The sequence below is a fragment of the Heteronotia binoei genome, chromosome 11 (assembly GCF_032191835.1).
Source record: "Heteronotia binoei isolate CCM8104 ecotype False Entrance Well chromosome 11, APGP_CSIRO_Hbin_v1, whole genome shotgun sequence".
Lineage (NCBI taxonomy): Eukaryota > Metazoa > Chordata > Lepidosauria > Squamata > Gekkonidae > Heteronotia > Heteronotia binoei.
In genome coordinates this window covers 43,791,841-43,814,599 of record NC_083233.1, presented here as the reverse complement: position 1 = coordinate 43,814,599, position 22,759 = coordinate 43,791,841, and the positions used below count along the sequence as shown (strand labels likewise).

General features: G+C 44.1%; 1 protein-coding gene across 1 annotated transcript in view; it reads left to right on the top strand.

The window, feature by feature from the left end:
• Positions 1-11,487: 11,487 nt before the first annotated feature.
• Positions 11,488-22,759, top strand: part of FHL1 (four and a half LIM domains 1) — a 49,828-nt gene continuing 38,556 nt past the window's right edge. The window contains exon 1 of the mRNA XM_060249559.1: positions 11,488-11,627. The gene's annotated coding sequence lies outside the window, so the exon portion shown is untranslated. The remainder of the gene's footprint in view (positions 11,628-22,759) is intronic.

The window sequence follows — 22,759 nt, the reverse complement described above, 5'->3', positions numbered from 1 at the left end:
TGTTCCCAGAGTGCTTCTGGAGAAGGGTCTGTGGGGCAACTGGGGTCCTCAATTCTTGACTGGAGTTTTGCCTGGAAGGCAGCTTTAACTTCGGCTGACTGAAGGCTGCCAACCTGAAGCTTCCTCTGAGGGATACCTCCTCTCCTGGGTGTGGGTTTAAAGTGAAGACGGAGATTGCAGCGTACAAGACGATGATCCGTATGACATTCCGCACTGGGCATTACTCGGGTGTGTAAGACATCTCGAAGGTCTCTCTGGCACACCAGAATGTAGTCGATAAGGTGCCAGTGCTTGGACCGTGGGTGCATCCAGGTTGTCTTCAGGCGGTTCCTCTGCTGAAAGATAGTGTTGGTGATGGTGAGCTGGTGCTCCGTGCAGAATTCTAGCAGGAGGCGCCCGTTATCATTGCAGTTGCCAATGCCGTGTTTGCCAAGTACTCCTTTCCAGGCTTCCGAGTCTTTACCTACTCTGGCATTGAAGTCGCCAAGGATGATCATCTTGTCCTCTGTAGGGGTCTTCCGTACGAGGTTGTGTAGATCAGCATAGAACTTCTTCTTTTCTGCAGGATCTGCTTGAAGGGTTGGGGCATACACACTGAAGAGTGTTGCATGCTGCTTGTTTTGAAGTGGGAGGCGCATGGACATGATGCGATCTGAGTGACCTGTTGGCAGGTTTTCGAGTTTGGAGGCAATGGAGTTCCTGACCATGAAGCCAACGCCAGAAAGGCGGCTCTCAGCCTTTGACTTACCCGACCAGTAGAGGGTATAGCCAGCACCGTGTTCTCGAAGACTACCTTCCTCAGGGAAACAGACCTCACTGAGAGCTGCTATGTCAATATTCAACCTGAGAAGTTCGTGGGCAACTAGAGCAGAGCGTCATTCAGGGCGACCACTGTCTACTGTGTCAAGCATGGTTCTGATGTTCCAACACGCAAGCTTTAGTCTTTGCACACTTTGTGAGGCAGGTGTATGCCTTTTCTTTGTTGTTATTTTTTGACCGCAAGTAAGGATGCCCGTTGACCGCGGCTAGCCAACTGGGTGGGGGGGGGGGGAGACGAGCTTTGTTTAGGCCACCTTTTCTAGGCCCCTCTCCGTGCGGAGCAAGCAGTGCTGTCCCTAGATAAGGCTGCTTGGTCGTTCAGGGTGCTGCCGAAAAATGCTTTCGTCTCCGGGTCAGCATCAGGTGACCAATACCCTGAACCCCCTACATGCAGGATCGGGACTGCGGCTTCCAGTGGCATCTTCCACCTGCCGTTTCGTCCCTTGCCCATCGCTGCAGGACTTGGTGTGTTGTGGGTTGTGGATGTGGATATGCCCTTCAGGCCTGCGCAGAGGAATTTTTAGGTGAAGCACAGTGTGCACGGTACTGGCTCCACCCTTTCACCTTGGGGTCATCTGCCATGGCCCAGTAAGCCGGGACGCCGGCAGCGAGTCCTCCAGGTGGTAGGTGTTACATTAACGAGCTCTATCTGCCCGGGTTTGATGTTAGAGTTTTCCTTCTCTTGGCTGGCGAGGTTGGTGAGCCCAGCCTGCCCATCCGGTTATACCGCCGGACATTTGGTCGCACCATGACGTGGCAAACTCTGTGAGAAATGGGGGGGACCAGCGGGAAGGTGTTGCCACGGATGCAGTAATGCAGGAGAGGTCATTGCAGTGGCCATCTGCCAGGCATAGCCGGACAGTGACCACGCAGCGTTCACTACACTGGGAAAGGAGAGGCTATGTATTGCACATACATTTTCCCTGGGGGGGGGCAGGATACCCAAGAGGGAGCCCCCCCCACCCCGGCAGCACAATATACAAAATACAAATATGGCAAAAATATTGTGCAAATCACACTCTTAAATAGTTTGTACAAATTAAATATATTATGAAGAACATACAAAAGTTATCATAAATCCAGAGCATTTTAGCCAAACAAAAGTCTCAAATGTGATATTTCAGGGAGGACCCCTCAAAGTCTCTTAATTTCAGAAAGAGAGTACTAAGACTCAACAACAAAATTCCAAAGGAGTCTCTCCGTTGCTTGTTGGCTTCCGAAGGAGAAATTCTTGCCTTCACGCAACCACCGGTTTTTCATTGTGTTCCGCTGCTCCTGCAGCTTCCTCATAAGCCAAATGAAATTTCCAGCCAAGGTCTCTCTCAAACGCCCATTTCAGTATCTTAATTGACGGCTCTCTTTGTGAAATTAAGAGACTTTGAGGGGTCCTCCCTGAAATATCACGTTTGAGACTTTTGTTTGGCTGAAATGCTCTGAATTTATGATAACTTTTGTATGTTCTTCATGATATATTTAATTTGTACAAACTTGTTTAGAACAAGGCAAAGCCAGAGCAGTGAATCGCTCATAGATCTGATAGACAGCGTCTTCTGTGAATGGGATACTTTGAACTCATAAGAGGCTTCACTTATTTTCTGGTGTCAGAGCAGCAGTTCTTTCACAGTTCGCAAGTTGACAATTACAGGCTTAGGTTAAAAATTCCACTTGGGTAGCTCTGCAGTATCAGTCTTTTGCAGCAAACACAAAATGGGAATCTTGTGGCTCCTTAAAGACTTTACTAATTTATTGCAACATACGTTTTCGTAAGCTAGAACATATTTCATCATGTATAGTTCATCCTGTCTCATCAAATAATAACCAAATACAGTTATTTTTCCATCCTGACACTGTCTATGGCCACCTGCAACTTGTATCATACTTTGGTTGATACATATTACCTAAACCTACCTGTTGGGGCAGGCAGAGGAAAACTTAATAGGTGATTTGAGAGAGACTATAATAAGGCTAGGGTGCTGGATTTTGGTTGAAGAGACCCAAGTTCCAATCCCTGCTCGGCCACAGTGAAAATCTGGTGGGAAAAGGGACTACTGAAACAGTGGGGAGAGACTTCCTCCAGGTGGCAAACTGGAGCCTAGCCACTCTATTTAAACTCATAATTTTGCAGGCCAATTTGTAAATTTTACTTGAGTGACAATCCTCTTTGTGGGGTGGGTTTTCTCTGCTGGAGGGGAGTTTTTATCTGTTGAAAGAAGACTTAGTAGAAGAGTGTCATAGGACCCAACCCTATGTAAATTAGAGTTCCCCACATGTGTGTGGATGTGGAAGTTTCACCTGTCCTGATGTGTGTCTCTGTAAGAGTGTGGTGGACAGGACTACCAAAAGGAGTGTATCAGGAGAGTGAAATTCTGGGGGCCTTAGGAGCCAGGCAAAGTGCAGCTAGTATGTGGCTGTACAATTCAATGACTCCTCTTGTTGGCAGGCAGGGGAGATGAATGTATGACCTTGGAACAGTCACCATTTCTCAGCTTAACTCGCTTCACCAGTTTGTTATGAAGATAAAAATGGGAAAACTGTGTATGTAGCTATGAACATCTTGGAGGAAGGGTGGAATATAAATGAAAGGAATGGGAAGAAATGTACTGTGCACATAAAGGCAATCAATTATTTTCTTATTTGTGTTGACAACAATCCTGTCTTTTGTTTTCATATAATATTTGGGTTAGATCTGGGAGGGGGTGTGTATGGGGAATTCCCAGAAGGTATCTTTATCTGGGGTCCCAAAGATTGTCAGTTGGGTAGGTGCAAAGATTTCAAAACTGACACTTTTGTAAAATGCCTCTTTGACAAAATGGAATTTTGCACACATGCTCTTTCTCCCAAAGTATAAGAAAATAATCTTGTGGTATAAAACAGATGAGTGGCACAAACAACCAAGGTTGGTCTGTCTGCACCCCCTCCCCTTTATAAATTGCAAATATATAACCAGTTAAGTCACATTTCTAGCATGGAGATCCCCAAGACTGGAGAAAGGCTTCACCAGCTAAATTGCTGCCTGTCAAACAGTTAGTAAAAAATAAAATAAAAAGGGGGTGAGAGCCATAACGACAAGGTAAGTAAATATTTGCTCCTAATAACTTCTGTTGGAGCTCCTTCCCTTCCGACTGCATTCTCTACCCTCTCACATTAAAAATTCTTTCTTGCTTAAGTCATTTCCTTCTGTGCACTAGTTATCTAAACTGTATATAGGCGGTGAGTAGACAATTTTGCATTGTGACAATGGAAAAAAAACCTCATAAAGCCAAGAGTAAAGACAGAGCCATGTATGGGATTTGGATTCAGTTTCATGGACTGACTGATTACTTTACAAGAAGGAACACCACACCTTTTCCAAGGGGACTGCCTGATAACACAGTTCCTTTAACAAATGAATAACAAAATCATGATCTTTCTGTGTTGCTGCTTTAGGGTTGTTACCTTGACTCATAATGTCAGTACTTCTTGTTTCCTGCCTGAAGCTTTAGCAGCATCATAATTTGCGGAAATGTAAGGGGCAACTTTTTTGACAATCAATTTATCTCCATGGCAAGGGGGGGGAAGGCCTCGGGGTTAGGGTGCTAAAGACAGAGGAGGTGGGACAGTGAAAATATCTATAAAGGAGCTTTCCTTTGTGATGACTTCAGCTTAAAGCCTCACCTGTTGACTTCCTGGTGTCACTTTCTCTTTTCTTCACAGATAATAATAATAATAATAATAATAATAATAATAATAATAATAATAACAACAACAACAACAACAATAAATTTATATCCCGCCCTCCCCGCCGAAGCAGGCTCAGGGCGGCTGGTAGAAAGTGTTGAGACTATGATCTCATAGATCTCCCTGATGTGTGAAATGCATAGGGAGGGGGGGTCTCAGAGTGAATTAATTTCCCCACTGTACCAATTGTCTCTTATTCTTTTGCTCCATGCCTGCCTGGTGCTGCCCTCCTTTTCTTGGTCCTTCTTCAAATGACCTTATTTCCCCACACTGGAAAAGTCTGAAACTGATGCAATGGAGCAATCAGCAAACACTAACTGATGGTCAACAGAGGCAGATAAAGGAATTCAGAGCTTCTTTTGTGCTGCCTCTCCTTGTAAGATGGAATTGGGAAAGCGTGCACATAGCATAATGGAAAGTATCTGTAATGCAGTCCTAGGAGGACTGATTCGTCTTGCAATTTACTCAACAAAATGCTCTCAGTGCAGTTTCCAAACTACTTCCATTGCTTCAAAAATAAAAGGCAACATTTGGGATGGATGGGTTGCATTCCATAAAACAGAATAAACACCACTAAATCCATGGATAAGGGTTCCAAGAGTTAATTTCAACCGATGCAAGTGACTAGTCTTGATCCATGGCTTAATGATTCAAACAAAGTGTCTGCAGTTCATATTCAACACTCTGCCTACTATACCACATTGGCTGTCAGGATGTATTTTTTTTTACTACCCTTTGACCTGGATAGCCCAGGCTAGCCCAGTCTCATCAGATCTAAGCAGGGTCAGCCTTGGCTAGTATTTAGAAGGGCAGCCTCCAAGAAATACCTGGGGCAGGCAATGGCAAATCACCTCTGAAATGTCTCTTGCCTTAAAAATAAGTCTAGGTCACCACCTAGTGATGCATAATGCTAAAAGAGCTAGAACTTCTGGCTGCCAGACTATTTTAGGATCTCCTGGTTATACTAAACAGAGCTGTATGATGGTGGTGATGATAATGATATTTATTTACTTATTTATAAAGCCCATCTCCCACTTGGACTCAAGGCAGGATAGGAGATTCAATAAATAATACAATAGGATTAAGGTTGAGCCAATCAGAAATCTAAAAACAGAAGCAAAGTATACGTATTAACATAACATGTTCCCATGAGGAGGAGGTGTGAAGTGACTGGAGAATGGGAATAATATGCATGGTCTGTCTAACTCCTAATAATTGCCAAGTGATGGTGCTCTGCACTATTGGGAGTTTCCAAACTGATTTTGAGGAATGACCAAGGTACAGTGCATTACAGTAGTCTAATCTCAATGTTAGTTTGGCATGAATCCAAGTAGCCAGATCATCTTTTTGGCTAGGCTGAGTTAGAAGAAATACTTTTTTTGCAGCTATATTAACTTGCTCCTCTGGGCACATCTGTTGTTGTTCAGTTTATTTATTTATTTATTCTATAACTTATATCCCGCCCTTCCCACAAAGTGGCTCAGGGCGGCTCACAGCAAACGACAAAACAATAAACAAGGTACAAAGTTAATACATTTAAAAGTCAAAACATTTAAAAAACCTAAAAACCTTAAAATCTTAACATTAAAACTATACAGTATATTTCACTAAAATCTGATAAGCTACATTTATCTAGTCGGCGTAGGCTAACCGGAAGAGGGTTGTCTTACAGGCCCTGCGGAACTGAGTAAGATCCCGCAGGGCCCTCACCTCTTCTGGCAGCTGGTTCCACCATGTGGGGGCCATTGTAGAAAAGGCCCTGTCTCTGGTTGTCTTGAGACGGACTTCCTTGGGCCCGGGGATGGTGAGAAGGTTTTGAGTCCCAGACCTCAGTACTCTCTGGGGAACGTGTGGGGAGAGACGGTCCTTCAGGTAGGCAGGTCCCAGGCCATATAGGGCTTTAAAGGTAATGACCAGCACCTTGTACCCGACTCGGTATGTTATTGGAAGCCAGTGCAGAGCCCAAAGACCCGGCCGAATGGGTCTTCGGCCGGGTCTGATTGCACAGTCGAGTCTGATTCTTTGCGACCCCACGGACCAAATCACACCAGGCCTTTATATCTTCCACTATCCTCCTAAGTTCACTCAAATTCCTGCTTGTTGCATCGATAACACTGTCTAGACATCTCATCCTTTACCATCCCCTTCTTCTTTTACCTTCAATCTTTCCCAGCATCAGGATCTTCTCCAGTGAGTGTTCCCTTCTCATTGTTAGGGAATTCTGTTTGAAATTCTGTTTCTTTATCTCAAATAGTGAAATGGATCACTGGATCAAATAATCATTGAGAGGCATTTAACATGAAAGCAAAAACATACTTATTACTACAGGGAAAGGGTACTGGGAGATGAAAATAACAAACACTAAAGAACTACATCCTCACACTAGAAGATCATGTGCTTAATGGAAGACCACTTCCTCCTTCTTGACCTCTCTGCCTGAACAAAGGAAGTCACCTGACTAACTGACCAAACAAACAAAGCAGGTTTTCCCGCTTCTAGACCTTGATTGACAGCAGTCAGTATCTTCTTCCTAGGTCATGCAGACAATAGGAAATCAGGCACAGTGTTAATCCTATAATGACTGGAACTTTAGAACATTGCAAAGGACATACAGAACAGATATATATTTCCAACACTCATTTGGCGGCCAAAGTATTTGAGCTTCAGCTTCAGCATCTGACCTTCCAGGGAGCAGTCAGGGTTGATTTCCTTTAGGATTGACTGATTTGATCTTGTTGCCATCCAAGGCCATCCAAGACTCTGAAGAGTCTTCTCCAGCACCACAGTTTGAAAGCATGTATTATTTGGTGCTTGGCCTTTCTTGTGGTCTAACTCTCACAGCCATACATTACTACTGGGAATACCATTGCTTTGACTATATGGACTTTTGCTGGCAGTGCGATGTCTGGGCACATCTACACACGTGCTTTTAAAAGAAGCCCATCCTCAGGAGATATAGTTCTCTCTATGTATTGTACTCCTGCAGAATGCCGCTCATACCAGACTGGCCCCTTCTGGAAATTGTGATTTTCCTACAGTAGGGGAAAATGGGCAGCTATCACATATCCCTCCAGCTGACATCTCTCCATTGAGCTTCTCTTGTGGAGCTGTCTCTTTCCATAAGTACTCAGACAGCAGTTGGGGTTGCTGGCGATGGCTATTCTTGTCCCCAGTAAGCCTTGAAAATATCTTTCAGCTGTTCCTCCATGAGCTATAACATAGGGCCCAGCAATCTATGACTCTAGAGCCAAATGTGGCTCAGTATGGCTACTTTTGTTACTTTTTGCAAGATCTCACATGTGTCACTTTGCAATAAAGGACTCGCAACAACCAGTGCTTGGACTGAGGAAATTTTAAGGATCGTTAATCAACATGTCAGTTATCAGCAGGAGTAGAATTCTAGGAGAAGCTCCTTTGCATATTAGGCCACATCCCCTGATGTAGCCAATCCTCCAAGAGCTTACAAAAAAAGAGCCTTGTAAGCTCTGGAAGGATTGGCTAAATCAGGGGAGTATGGCCTGATATGCAAACGAGCTCCTGCTAGAATTCTACTCCTGGTTATCAGTAATGTTACGTATTTACAGTTATATAAAAAGCTTCTCTCTTACTGGCTGTGTTGATCTCTTGCTTTGAATGTTGGTGTTGTTTGGCTCTTTAATTATACCGAGTTGCAGATCCCTGGTATCCTCAGTTTTTATTTGGAAGATCTCTGTAGCCAGATATATATATTTATAAACAACAGCATGAGAAGAAGAGATTGGATTTATACCTTGCCCTTTACTACCTGAAGCTTCCCCTCCCCACAGCAAACACCCTGTGAGGTAGGTGGGGCTGAGAGAGCTCTCACAGAAGCTGCCCTTTCAAGGATAGCTCTGCAAGAGCCATAGCTGACCCAAGGCCATTCCAGCAGCTGCAAGTGGAGGAGTGGGGAATCAAACCCGGTTCTCCCAGATAAGAGTTCGCACACTTCACCAAACTGCACCTAAGCAGCATCTGCTGGATCAGTCCATTAGTCCATCTAATCCAGCACATGGTTTCACTCTGTGGCCAACAAGTAGCCTTGGCATAGAAAGTATCCAAACCAGGCATTGAAATCACCACTGGTATTCAGAGGTTTGCTGCCTTTGTATATGGAAGCTTCCTTTTGCCACCATGGCTGGTTACAATTTATCTATTTAAAACATGATGAATCTATCCTCTATGGATCTAAAAAAAAGGTAAAGGTAGTCCCCTGTGCAAGCACCAGTTGTTTCCGACTGTGGGGTGACGTTGCTTTCGCAATGTTTCCACTGCAGACTTTTTACGGGGTGGTTTGCCATTGCCTTCCCCAGTCATCTACACTTTTCCCCCCAGCAAACTGGGTACTCATTTTACTGACCTCAGAAAGATGGAAGGCTGAGTCAACCTGGAGCCGGCTACCTGAAGCAGTTTCCGCTGGGATCGAACTCAGGTCGTGAGCAGAGGGCTCCTTTAAAACCATCTAGGCTAATGGCCATTGTTATGCCCAATCAGGGCTGGTAGCAGACCCCCAGTGCTCCAGGCAGGCAGTGACAGGACTGGTGTCAGCAGCTAAGCTACCACCTAGGTGCACCTAGTGGACAAACTGGCTCTGATGAAGACTAAAGTTGAAAAAAGGTAAGGAAACATTCTCAAGTCACTGAACCTGACTTGATTTCATCTGGAAATCACACAGATTGTCAGGCCCTGTCTCATGATCCCAAGAAGTGTGGGAGGTACACTCTGTACATGGCCATAATAATTTGTTGTTATAACATCATACATTTCAGAGTTAAACAAACATAAGGACATAAGAGCCCTGCTGGGTCAGACCATCTAGTCTAGCATCCCATTTAACACAGAGGCCAACCAGTTGCCCAGGAGAACCAGCAAACAGGTTATACTGCCTCTCTGCACTGGATTTAGAGATCTGCTGCCTCTGAATAAGGAGGTTCCCTTTATTCACCATGGCTAGTAGTAGGGTTGCCAGGCCCCCTTCCCAGGCCGCCAGCGGGGGATGGTGGGGAGTAGGCTTCCCAACCCCCCTGCCCTGCCGGGGGACCCTGGATTAGCAGCCTAATCCCCCACTCTCTAAAAATCTGAAAGCGGGGGTGGGGGGGCGGAACGGCGCCATGTCTCTTTTTCTGCCTGGCTTCAGGCTTCTCCCTTCCTCCAGGTCACAAAGACCCACCCACCGCCGGCCTGCTATTCACTCCAGTCCGGCCTCCCTTCGCGAGGTGCATGCTGGGACTCGTAGTCCTTGCATCCTCTCCGGCTGCCGGGTGGCGTCTCCTCGGGGAGTCTGGCCGGCAGGGGGGGAGCTCCGCCCCCAGAAGACCATGTGCATTTCTACCTCCGGAGGCTTCAGTCGCTGATTGAAAGGCTTCCTCTTGGGATGGTGTGTCTGTGTTACTTTGAAGAAGTTGGTGGCAACTCATGAGTAGAAAGGCCCATCCCCTTCAGAGTCACTAGAAATGGGGGGACACACATCTGCTGAGCATTATTCTCTATGTGGAGATTGAGTCTCATAGGGTATAATGGGGAATTGATTTGGAGGTTTCGGGGGCTCTGGGGGAGTTGTTTTTTGAGGTAGAGGCACCAAATTTTCAGTATAGTATCTAGTGACTCTCCCTAAAGTATCTCCCAAGTTTCAAAACGATTGGACCAGGGGGTCCCATTCTATGAGCCCCAAAAGAAGGTGCCCCTATCCTTCATTATTTCCTATGGAAGGAAGACATTTAAAAAGGTGTGCGGTTCCTTTAAATGTGATGGCCAGAACTCCCTTGGAGTTCAATTATGCTTGTCACACCCTTGTTCCTGGCTCTGCCCCGATGTCTCCTGGCTCCACCCCCAAAGTCCCCAGCTATTTCTTGAATTTGACTTGGCAACCCTAGTGGGGAGTAGGATTGCCAGATCCACACAGTTGCAATAATCTGTTCTGTGCTTCTGTGCTGCTGCCAGAGTCTACTGGGCCACATTTCTGGCATAGTGGACTTGAATGTTAATACTTTCTAAACATTGTTACTATACTTTTTATATACTTTGAATTAATTTGTTAATATATGTCTGTTTTGCTGGTATTTGACTGTAGTGACCGATTCTCTCTCTCTCTCTACACTGGGAAATGCCTGAAGATTTGGGAATGGAGCCTGGGGAGGACAGAGATCTCAGTGGGGTATAATGCCACAGAGGCCACAATCGAAAACATCCATTTTCTCCAGGGGAACCAGTCTCTGTAATCTGGAGATAAACTGTAATTCCAGGGGATCCCGAGGTCCCACCTCTAGGCTGCCATCCCTAGCTAGTAGCCACTGATGGACGTTTACTCCATGAATCTGTATGAATCCCCTTGTACAGCCACCCATGCATGTCGCTACATCCACTGGCAGTGAATTCCATAATTTAATTACTTGTTGAGTAAAGAAGTATTTTCTCTGACCCCAGGGTTTTTTTTGAGCAGGAACACAGAGGAACGCAGTTCCAACTGGCTTGGTGCCAGGAGGTGTGGCCTGATATGCAAATATGGTCCTGTTGGTCTTTCTCTACAAAAAAAGCCCTGTGTGAAACAATGGTTATGTTAGGGGGTATGGCCTAATATGCTAATGAGTTCCTGCTGAGCTTTTTCTACAAAAAAAGCCCTGTCTGACCCTATTATCCATCACCTTCATTGGGTGCGTCTGAGTTCTAGGATTAAGGGGCAGGGAGGAAAAGTTCTCTCTATCCATTTCTCCATACATAATTTTAAAAACCTCTATCATGTCCCCCCTAATTTTTTTTTGTCCTGAACTGCAAATCCGTAGACTCATCAGCCTTTCCTGATTGCAAAGATGCTCCAACCTTCCAATAATGTGCACAGGAAATGATCTTTGGAAAGTATTGCAGCTCTGCAACCTTTCAGCAAGGCTCTGTGTCTGGACTGCGTGTTTGGGTGTCTACCGGGCCAGCAGGCCTGCCTCCTCTTGGCCCTGCCTCCAGCTCCTGTGCTCCACCCAACTGCTGCCTTCTGCTTGCACATTCCCTTCCTTGTCTCCTGTATGCAGCAGCTGCTCCAGAGTCTCTCTCCTGGGTATTGCTGGTCAGAGAATAAGCAGAGTGTGAGTATAGCTGTTGTTTCTCCTGTAGCATCTCTCCAGGGGCATCTCCCTAAGAGCATCCCTCCAGCTACTTAGAATCTGACCTTGTCGGCTAGAAACTTACCTGAAAAAAACTTTATACAGGGCTGTTTTCTAACCATTCACTAATCCAAAGAGAAAACAGTTGATCATTGGAATGGGGTAGGAGGAAAGTGCTGCAAGCTCTCCCTCCTCCTTTTTTAATGTTTTAGGGTTTTTTTTTTACTGTGGAACTTTTGGTTTATATAATTGTCCTCAAACACTTTAGTTAAATGAACTTTCTCCTAAACTAAGAAAAGAGGCTGTAATGTGAGCTGTTTTGCTGATGAGATTCCAATATGTTTTGAGATGCTGGCCAGTTAGTAACCTCATTAGCAACCTGAGATGCTCCCATTGTGTGATTCTGCGCTCAAGACCCTGTTATGAGTGCATGCAGAGTAGTCTTCAAACCAGGTCACCCGCACAGTCCTGGCAACCATTGCCCATAGGCTTTATCTTTGGTATGTATGCCCAATTTCTTTTGATACGGTCTTGGACAAGAAGACAGCTCTGCCTGATGGCAGAAAGTTTCACAAGCCAGCAGGATACTTTCTCTTTTTCTTAAAAAAAATCTTTCTGTGTTGTTGATTGCATTGGTTGCCTTTCATTGGTTGCAAGTCAACACTTCAGTGAGTTTTGTTTGTGCATTTGCTGTTGTCAGGTTACCATGTAACATAGATCTGAGGAAATCGCCCCAATCCTTGTGGTGGTGGTGGTGGTGGTTTTGGAGGCTTGCACAACTGCAGCTGTGTTTACTGCCTAGGGAACGGGTGTCACAGAGTGGCAAAGTGCCTGACCTGGGGAGGAGGAAGTCCCCAGTTCAGATTTCATCCTTGCCACAAACACACAACATGACTTTAGGCAAGCCATTCTTTCTCAAAACTCATCTGCACAGGAGGGTAATAATAGTGGCCTGCCTCACAAGATTGTTGTTGACATAAGAGGATAAACTGGTTGCGGAGGTTGTAAGGTTAAGGTATAAATGAATTTAAATAATAAGCTGATACGACATTTGCAAAGCATTGTCTCTGGCCGTTGAAATTACCATCCTTTTGTAGAAAAGGATGCTCTCCCCCTCCTGCCCTGTTGCATTTAGCTCGAGACTGAGTGTAGCTTTGATGTCTGTTTTTAACATGTGGCTTGGATCACTTACTCAGGAAATTTCCAGTGACTGGCTAATATTTTCTCTGCTAATGGCATTAGAGCTTTCATGTCTAAAAGGCTGATGGTTTTCAGACAGGGTGAGGATGGGGTGGGAGGGAGATGAATTAAGAGGGCTTTGGGGCTTCTGTCCTCTTGGAGACTGCAAGGCAAGACCTGTCAAAACAGCCCTCAGATTCTCCTGGCCCATTTTGTTGTACTTTGGGTCTATTGTCATATTCATTACGAACTTTTAAAGTTAAAAATACAAGTAATCTTTGTATGAACTTTTGTTTTTTTAATGTTAAGATAAAAACAGCCTGCACTATAATTCATCAAATTGATTAATGGTGGGTTCAGTATTGGGAAAAAGAGAGGAGATGACTGACGGATTTGTGGAACTCATTGCTACAAGATGTGGTGTAAAAGCTTAGATGGCTTTTACAATATGGCTAGCATCATCACCTCTACTGAAATCTTTAGAAAAAGGTGAAAGATTTATGCTATCTGAAGAGAAACCAGTGTATGTATGGCTAGCAATTTTATTCAGAGCAGGTATATAATGGCCATTAACCGTTATAGCTACCTTTAGTTTAAAACATTTGTATACTACTTTTTCTCCCAGCTTTGGGTCCTCAAGGCAGCAGATGGAATCTCCAGGTACAGAAGCTGCACACTGCCAGTTGCAAAAAGTTAGCAGCAAAGGGAGGTGGCCATGCCCTTCATTTCGGGAAGCATCTGGCTGATCACTGAGTGATGGATTAGATGGACCTTTTGTTTGATTCAGTTGCTCTGCATAGCAACAGCCAGCAAAAACTCTGGTGGGTTTTTTTTTAGAAAGCACAGATTTGCAGAAGATATGGCTCTGCCCCCCTGGAAACTGATAATATAATCAGGGTGTTTTTTGAGCAGGAATGCACAGGAACGGAGCTCTGGCTGGCTTGGCATTAAAGGGTATGGCCTGATATGCAAATCAGTTCCTGTTGGGCTTTTTCCTATCAAAAAAGCCCTGTGTGAAACAACAGTGATGTCAGAGGGTGAGGTCTAATATGCAAATGAGTTCCTGCTGGACTTCTTCAAAGAAAGCCCTGAATATAATCAAGTGAAAGTTTTGTCAGATGTTAAGATGCAGCAGTCAGATGATACCACTTCATGTTAGAAGGGAGAATCTGAAAAGAAAACAGTGCTTTTTGCACAGGCCAGGAAATTGTTCAGATGGCTTAGCCTGGCCACAACTTGTACAACAAACCATCTGAAAGCAAATACAGTTCAGAAACCAAATGGCTTGAAAGGGTGTAGGCTTGTGTGCAGAAGAAAGGTAACTGCGGAGGGGTAGTCATGTTAGTCTGTTGTAGCAACATAAAAGTCCATGAGTCCAGTGGCACAGGAAAAATTTATTTCAATATGAGCTTTTGTGAGTCAGAGCTCTCTGTGTCTCTCTTTCCCCCATGGGGGTGACAGAAGAGCAACAGCTTCCTCGCTGGCTTGCAATCTTAAATATTTGCTATTTCTGTTTGAAAGCTTAATAATTTAAAGTGCTATCATTCTCATGCTGTGAACAGATTTTTGAAAAAGCACCAGGATCTTAACATTTAATTCCCCACACAAAGGAAGATGCATTGCTCACACTTTCATCCAGAGATTTTCCAGTACACAGATGCCAAATTCTTTAGCTTTTCCTCATGCAGTTTTCACACATCTCTAGGAAAAATGAAAGTGGATAGCTTAGTCCCAGACCATCCCCCTTTACCAGCAAGGTTCCAGTGAGACGTAAAGTGAGATGGGCTCTCTTTTATTATACATATGATCCAGAAAAAAAATATTTTCACTTGCTAGGAGATGGTACAAGATTATAAAGAACCAGATCTACATAGAGCAAATATATATTTATATTCCTTTGCAGTTGCTTGTGATAATTCATAGCCCAGCGAACTAGTTGCCTGGTGACATTTTGTAAAGCTGACTTGGGCTAATTCTCACACTAAGTGCTGGGATGCATTATAATGGCATGACACATTAATGAAATAACAGCATTTGCTGTAATTTCAAAGCAAGCACCTAGAGAGGAGGCTATTACCAAAATGTTCTGTAGTGCAATCTTAAACAGAGTTACACCCTTCCAAGTTCATCAACTGATCTGGACCTATTTTCTTCTAAACAGTCTCCACTGGTCCTTCTGCTGCTTGTGTCATTGTTTCATCTGTGACTGGTGCAATCGCAGACAAGGGTAAAACAAAATCTATAGAGAAGGCTGCTTGTTGTATTTCTGGCCTATTCTGCATGGGTGTTTCCCCTCACTTTCACTGTGCACATCTGTCAGGTTTTATTTGCCGTTCTGATTTGATTTTCCTCCCTTCAGCGCTTAGTTTTCTTTCTGGTCACTGTTTCCCCGGGTTTTCTGAAAGTATTGTAGGTGCCAATTTTCTCCTTGTATTGCTTTCAAGGTAATTCACAAGCGTACTGATTCCCATGGATCCCCCCCCTGCCCTTTTGCTGCTCCTCAAAAGCCACTCCCCACCCACATCAAGGTCATTCCACCCACTCTGCATCTTCCACCACCCTTCCCACTTCATTGGTGTACGAGCTCCATTTCCCCCTAATTTTTACATTTCTTAATTTTTTTGAGAAGTGGCATGAGTCTAGAGACTATCACAAGTCTCAGATTGCTTAGATAAAGAACTAAAATTACAGGGGAAAGCTTCAAAGGAGCTGCATGGGGTTTATTTTTCTGCTGATATAGACTTGAAAGGGGGATTGAAGGGAAGACAAATGGTAGCATCCCCAGTGCGGCGGGGATTTCAGTGCTGCATGCAAATAAAATAAGGGGGAATTGTCAGCGCGGAGACAGGAAGCCTAAAGCTTTGAAAATATTTCCCCCTGTAATGCTTTAGTGGACAAAGTCTGGAGGGGGGAGTAACCATTTTTGCAGTCTCTGGAAGCCTAATATTAAAATGGCGGCTGAGCCACATGGACCTCCTGCAAACTGCCAAATGTAAGAATCACTTTGGATTGATCCATTTGGAGGACAGAGTGCCATTGGCACAGGACAGGCTTTAAAAATCTGCCAAGATCACAAACAGTGTGCAGGATCAAATTAAAGAATCGCAAAGAGAAATCCACACAAATTTGTAAGCATTTAGTGTTACTATGCTGTTGTACTAAAATAATAATAATAATAATAATAATAATAATAATAATAATAATAATAATAATAATAATAATAATAATTTTATTCTTATATCCCGCCCTCCCCTGCCAAAGGCAGGCTGTAGTAGAGCATCAGCACCCCCCACTTTTTTAGTATAGTGGCACAAATCTAAAAAAAGCTCCCCAGAGCTTCTGCCAGAGGACAGCTCCCCCATACAGCTTTTAGCCCTGTGCAAAGTGTGGTGGAGTTATAACTGACTGCACAGGTGCACATGCGTGCGTGCACACACTGCTAATGTTTGCAATGCCTGTGTCAGTGGGTTCTGCCATGCATTCTGTACACTCAACATGTTCCCTGATATTATGAGATTGTGTGACTCTTTCCCATTTTTCACTGTGGCTGATAACATAGCAGATAATCCCCTAGTGTTTGGCAATAGGGGAAAGGGGGTTTCACAGCTACTTGTTCATTTTTTTTTAAAAGTCTGCTCAGTTTCAACATGGTTTCCCCCCGCCCCCTTTGCTTGTGTTTCTTTCTGCACCCTTTTATTCAACAAACGAATGCTAAAATGCATGAACAAAACTTGACCCATGAGGATCTAAATTAAAGGTGTTTGCTGGATGCTGCTGCGCAGCTGCGATAGTGCAATTACGTAAATAAAAAATACATCTTTGGATGCCACCCCCCCATCACAAGTGGCAGGGCTTTTTTGGTAGAAAAGCCCAGCAGATACTCATTTGCATATTAGGCCACACCCCCTGGTGTCACCATTGTTTCACACAGGGCTTTTTTGCAGGAAAAAAGCCCAGCAGGTACTCATTTGAATATTAGGCCATGCCCCTGCCACCAAGCCAGCCAGAACTGCATTCCTGTGTGTTCCTGCTCAAAAAAAGCCTTGAGAAGTGGCATTCATTCCACCCCAATTTAGGAAAGTGCTTTTTTAAAACAATGTAGCTGCAGAATAAATACACAGGGCATGGGGAAGGAAGAATGATGCATAAGGTGGGCACAGATGAGAATCCAAAGTCAAGCTCAAAGGCTTACTGCTCTGAAAATCTGCAGCAAGATGTGCTTCTGTAAGAGTCGCTTCTCTGACCATACCTATTTCAAATCAAATTGTGTATACATAACAATTACTTATATAGAAATATAGGTGTGTGGGCTCCTCTGAGGTTCAGCAATCCTTACAAATGACAGAAAAGAAAGTACCTCCAGTTTTAATTCAGAATGAAATCATGTCTCAGATATTTAAGTCTGAGAAATAACAGATCTGGGGTAGAGTTGTTTCCCCCCTGATTTTACTGTATACTCCCTATGCTGCTCAGAAAAGTTGTGAGGTGGAGGGGGTTTGGACATTGTACAGAACACAACAGGCTTAATTTTGTTTTGGGATGGGTGGAAATGCATCATGAACTAGAGCTAATTTGTTGTCTGTAATTGCTATAATTTGTAGTGCATGAGAATCATGATTGTGGGTCGTCTTTTCCAAGAGCCTGTTTCTAGTATTGAACTAATAATCACATTAGGTGTGATTTGATATGAGTTAGAAGAGGATATCCAGAATATGGTCTAAATATAAGATATCCAGAATATGCCTAAATGCTCAGTTATGGCTCTGACACCTGGAAATTGCAAACTTGTTCCAGGGAGTAGGGGAAAATTTCAGAAACCAGATGCAGCAAAGATTTCAGAGAGCAGACACAGGCTCTGTTATGTATGTATGTATGTAGTGCATGTACATGAGCAAGCAAGCAAGAGAATGTGTGACTGACTTTTGGCTTCTTTTAAAAATGCTTGTTACTAACTCAGTCTTGCAAATAGATCTGTAGAAATTATTTCCCTATTCAAATGTTTGCTAGAAGACCATCAACTCCAAATGCCCGTATTTGGTGTTTATCCCTTTTAAAATGTATGCTAGGTCATCAACCCCAAATGCCTGTATTAGTTGTTTATCCCTTAAAAACAAACACCTTTTTTTTTGTTTTTTTGCGCCTTGTTACTTCTACACAGGGCTTTTTTTGTAGAGAAAGCCCAGCATGAACTCATTTGCATGTTAGGCTACACCCCTGACACCAAGCCAGTCGAAACTGCGTTCCTGTGCATTCCTGCTCAAAAAAAGCCCTACTTCTACATAGAGGTTTTGTTCCAGATTAGCAACCAAACTGAAGCTTTCTTTCTTTCTTTCTTTCTTTCTTTCTTTCTTTCTTTCTTTCTTTCTTTCTTTCTTTCTTTCTTTCTTTCTTTCTTTCTTTCTTTCTTTCTTTCTTTCTTTCTTTCTTTCTCAGCCTCTTATGGTGATAGCCATTTCCCCCCTTTCTGCTTGAAGGCTTTTGTTTACAATTGCTAGATTGCTATTGTGTGTTAATGTTACAAGTTAACAATCTGTTGCTATGACCCATTAGCGATTCTGAATTCCTAGCTTCTTTTTTTTTAAATTAAGCTGGGAACTCAGAGGAGCTAGCAGAGAGCCAGTGACTAGATCTGTAACCCACCCTGAATAACCTGCCCTGAGCCTGCTGTGTGGGGAGGGAGGGCTAGAAATCAGACAAACAAACAAACAAACAAACAAGTCAGTGTGTTCCTGATTTTGTCCTGACTTCTGATGTAGTCTGATGTAGTCTGTTGGCTGTATAAATAATGGTTTCCCAGTGCTAGAACTCTGTTCCTTCTAGGCATGCCATTTGCCCACTTTCGGACGGCAGTCTCTCACTGTCTGGGCCTTCTCAACTGTCCTTGCTTCCAGGCTGGTGGGGGGCTGGAGGGGGAGGAATGAAACTGTGCAAGCATCCACGTCAGATCCATGACACATTGCAAGATGTCATACTACCCCCTTGCTCTATTCCCAAAGCTCCCAGGCTGCAGTCCGGTATTCCAAATTCCTTCTAATAGCCACAATTACGGTTTCCAACTCTGGCTTGGGAAATTCCTGGAGATTTGTGTGCAATGCCTTGAGAGTTTGTGGCAGGGATGGAGCTCAGCACAAATATGAGGGAGGGACATGGCTTGGTTTTAGAACATCTGTTTAGACATGCAGAAGGTCCTAGGTTCCATCTCTGACGTCTCCAGTTAAAAAGACCTGGCAGTGAGTGATGTGAAGGACTTCTGCTTGAGATAGGGTTGCCAATCCCCAGGTGGGGGCAGGGGATCAGGGACATCAGAAAGCAGGGGGAGGGGAAGGAAATGTCTGCTGGGAACTCTATTATTTCCTATGGAGATTTATTCCCATAGGAAATGATGGAGAATTGATCTGCAGGTATCTGGGGCTCTGAGGGAGCTGGGTTTTTTTAGATAGAGGCACCAAATTTTCAGTATAGCATCCAGTACCTGTCCCCAAAACACCCAGCAAGTTTCAAAAAGATTGGACCAGAGGGTCCAACTCTGTGAGCCCCAAAAGAAGGTTTCCCTATCCTTCATCATTTCCTATGGAAGGAAGGCATTTAAAAGGTGTAAATTTGATGACCAGAACTCCCTTTGGAGTTCAGTTATGCTTGTCACAACCTTGCCCCTGACTCCCTCCCCAAAGTCTCCTGGCTCCACCCCCAAAGTCCCCAGATATTTCTTAAACTGACAACCCTAGCTTGAGACCCTGGAGAGCCACTGCTAGTCTGAGTAGACAATACTGACCCTGATGCATTAACACTCTGATTCAATGTTATGTGTTCATGACGATGCCATAGAACTCACCCTCTGCAGGTGCCATTTCCTCCAAGGGAACTAGTTTGTGTAGGGTAGAGATCAGTGGTAGTTCCAGGAAGCCTGGAGGCCCACCTGGAGGTTGGCAGCCCTAGCCATAAGGAGAGCTCCTGGACAGGTGCCTGCAGCATTGCCCCAGAGGAAACCATTGGAGAAAGCCATTCTTTGGTGGTTGTGCACGTGGTTTGCATGCATTTCTCAATTTCAGCTCCTGACATCTCCGGGTAACAAGTGCTGGAAAGACCTTGACCTGAAACCACTGGGCATTAGACAGCACACAGCCAGAAAGACCACTAGTTAAAAAGGATGTTTCATATATCCAGACTGAAAGGACTGATCACTCCCTTATTAGCCCATGTACCAGATTTCTGCAGGGGCCTCCACCTGCCAAGCTGAGGTGGGTGGTTGTCAGAAACAAGGCCTTGGTAGCGGTGCCTCAGCTCTGAAACTTGCTCTCCCAGCTGTTTGCCTGATTTTACCTTTTCTTGTTTTAGGAACCAAGTAAAGCTTTTTCTGTTTACCTATGCTTGGGGTTAATTAAGAGATTATGCGAACCAAGATCAAATTCATTCATGCCATAGCATTCCCTATTACTATATGGGGTATGAAATTTGGACAGTGGAAGAACTGACAGGAAAAAAGTTGATTTATTTGAATTGTAGTGTTGGAGGAGAACTTTGTGGATACCATGAACCACCAAAAAGGACAAATAAGTGAGTTCTAGATCAAATCAAGCCTGAAGTCTCATGAGAAGCCGAAATGACTAAACTGAGGCTATCAAACATTGATCATGTTAGAAGAAGACAAGAGTTCCTGGAAAAGTCAATAATGCTAGGAAAAGTTGACGTTAACAGGAAAAGAGCAGTGAAATGCATTGTCTCAAGTCAAGGAAGCCACAGCCAGGGCTGGCCCTGCCACTAGGCAAACTAGGTGATTGCCTAGGGTGCTGGCCTTTTGGGGTCACCGTACTGGGCACTAATCACCTGACTCGGTGATGTTATCAGTGCAGGGGGGCACCAGAAGTTAGCCTTGCCTATGGTGCCAGACAGTCTAGAGCTAGCCCTGGCCACAGCCCTCAGTTTGTGAAACCAAAGCAGGGCTATTAGCAATAGGACATTTTGGAGCACCTTGATTCGTATGGTCACCATGAGTTGGAGGCAATTTGATGGCACTTAAAACACACACTCAATCAAGAAATTAATTTTGTTTTTCATTGTCTGTTTACTGAATACTTTCTGCTTCTCTGCTTAATCTACCAAATACAATTTTTATGCTTTCATGCAAGCGTTGTTATGATGTTTGATTTGATTTTATGTTAGAAGCAGGTTTAGCTTGATCAAGGATGTTTTTTTTTAAATTACAAGCTGCATCGGAAGGCATGAGACAGAGTTTATGGCATAAAAAAGAAACAAATACAATTAAATAGAGTAATAAAGGACCTGGAAAGCCAGACATGGTCTGGGTTTGGCTGCAGTTTGCCCAGTACATTCTTCTCTCCTTGTAAATACACATCCAGCCCACGCCAACTTCAACTAAGTTCAGTGCAAATTAGCATGGAAGAAGGGAGGGTTGTGATGGGATTTTAGGGTTGAACAGGTTCCCTCTGGCCACTGGTGGGGGGTCGGGGGATAGAGTTGTCAGCTCCAGGTTGGGAAACTCCTGGAAATTTGGAGGCGGAGCCTGGGGAGGACAGGGACCTCTGTGGGGCCCAATGCTGTAGAGTCCACCCTCCAAAGCAGTCATTTTTTCCAGGGGAATTGATAGGGTTGCCAGCTCTGAGATGGGAAATACCTGAAGATTTTAAGAGTGGAGCCTGGAGAGGGGAGGGGCCTCAGCAGGGTACAATGCCACAGGGTCCACCCTCCAAAGCAGCCATTTTCTCCAGGGGAACTGATCTTGGTCATCTGGAGATCAACTGTAATAGCGGGAGACCTCCAGGTGCCACTTGGTGGTTAAGTCGAACAACACAAAATTGTGGCTAAATAACGAACCAAAATTCACACCTTATTTTTAAACAATAGCTCTCAATATTTGAAAAAACATTTCATTGAAAATTATATTTAACAACAGTTTGTACTAAATAATACATTAAACATAGAAAATCCCAAAGTTCATATTCCAGTAATGTGAGATCAAAAGTTGAATTTTAAAGTCTTAGACATGCATGTCAATTTCCGATTTCAAATGCTAAAGGGCAATTCTATCGCTCCCGTGGACAAATTAATGTGCCAGTGCTCAGAAAAGTGCTGTGTGAAGAAACTTCCTATTTTCTTTCCTTTGTAGATCATTTTATTTTGCACATTTTAAAGCCCAATTCCACTTGAGTAATTTTAGAAAAGTGGGAATAGAGAAAGCCTCTGACAGTGATGCGCCTTTGTCACTGTTTCCGGCGACCTTCCTCAGAGAGGTGTCTCCCACCAACTCACAACTAATAGTTTACATACAGCATCTGGAACGGAGAAAATCTGGAGGCTGGCAGCCCTATAGGTTGGCAACCCTATAAACTGATCTCTGTAGTCTGGGTCACACCTGGAGGCTGGCATCCCTATGGGATTTCAATGGCCAGAATCACCAGCGTATTTTTAAATGCTTCTTGAACTTAACACTGAAAGTATGGCTTTTCTGTCATACTGTTTCTTCAAACTTTGGTGCTCTCCTGGAATTACAGCTGATCTCCAGACTACTGAGATCAGTACCCTTTCAGTAAATGGCAGCTTTGGAGGGTGGGCACTACAGCATTATATCCTGATGAGGTCCTTTCCCTCCCCAAACACTTTCCTTCCTCAGGCCCTGTCCCCAAAGCTCCAGGAATATCCAAACCCAGAGTTGGCAACCCTATCATGCATCATTACAAAATGTGCCTCTGCAGTAAATGTCTTTTGATTATTTCAAGCTTGTGTCTCTACCTCCCAAAATCTTTTTTTGCAAACAGCCAGGAGATGCAGAAATCTCCCCCTCCCCTTCTCCTGGGTGCATATCTAACTCAGGAGCCTGCAGCTCTCCTGTTTTTACAACTGATCTCCAGCTGGCTGAGATCGGCTCCCCTGGAGAAAATGGCTGAAGGGTGGACTCTATGGCAATGCACCATGCTGAG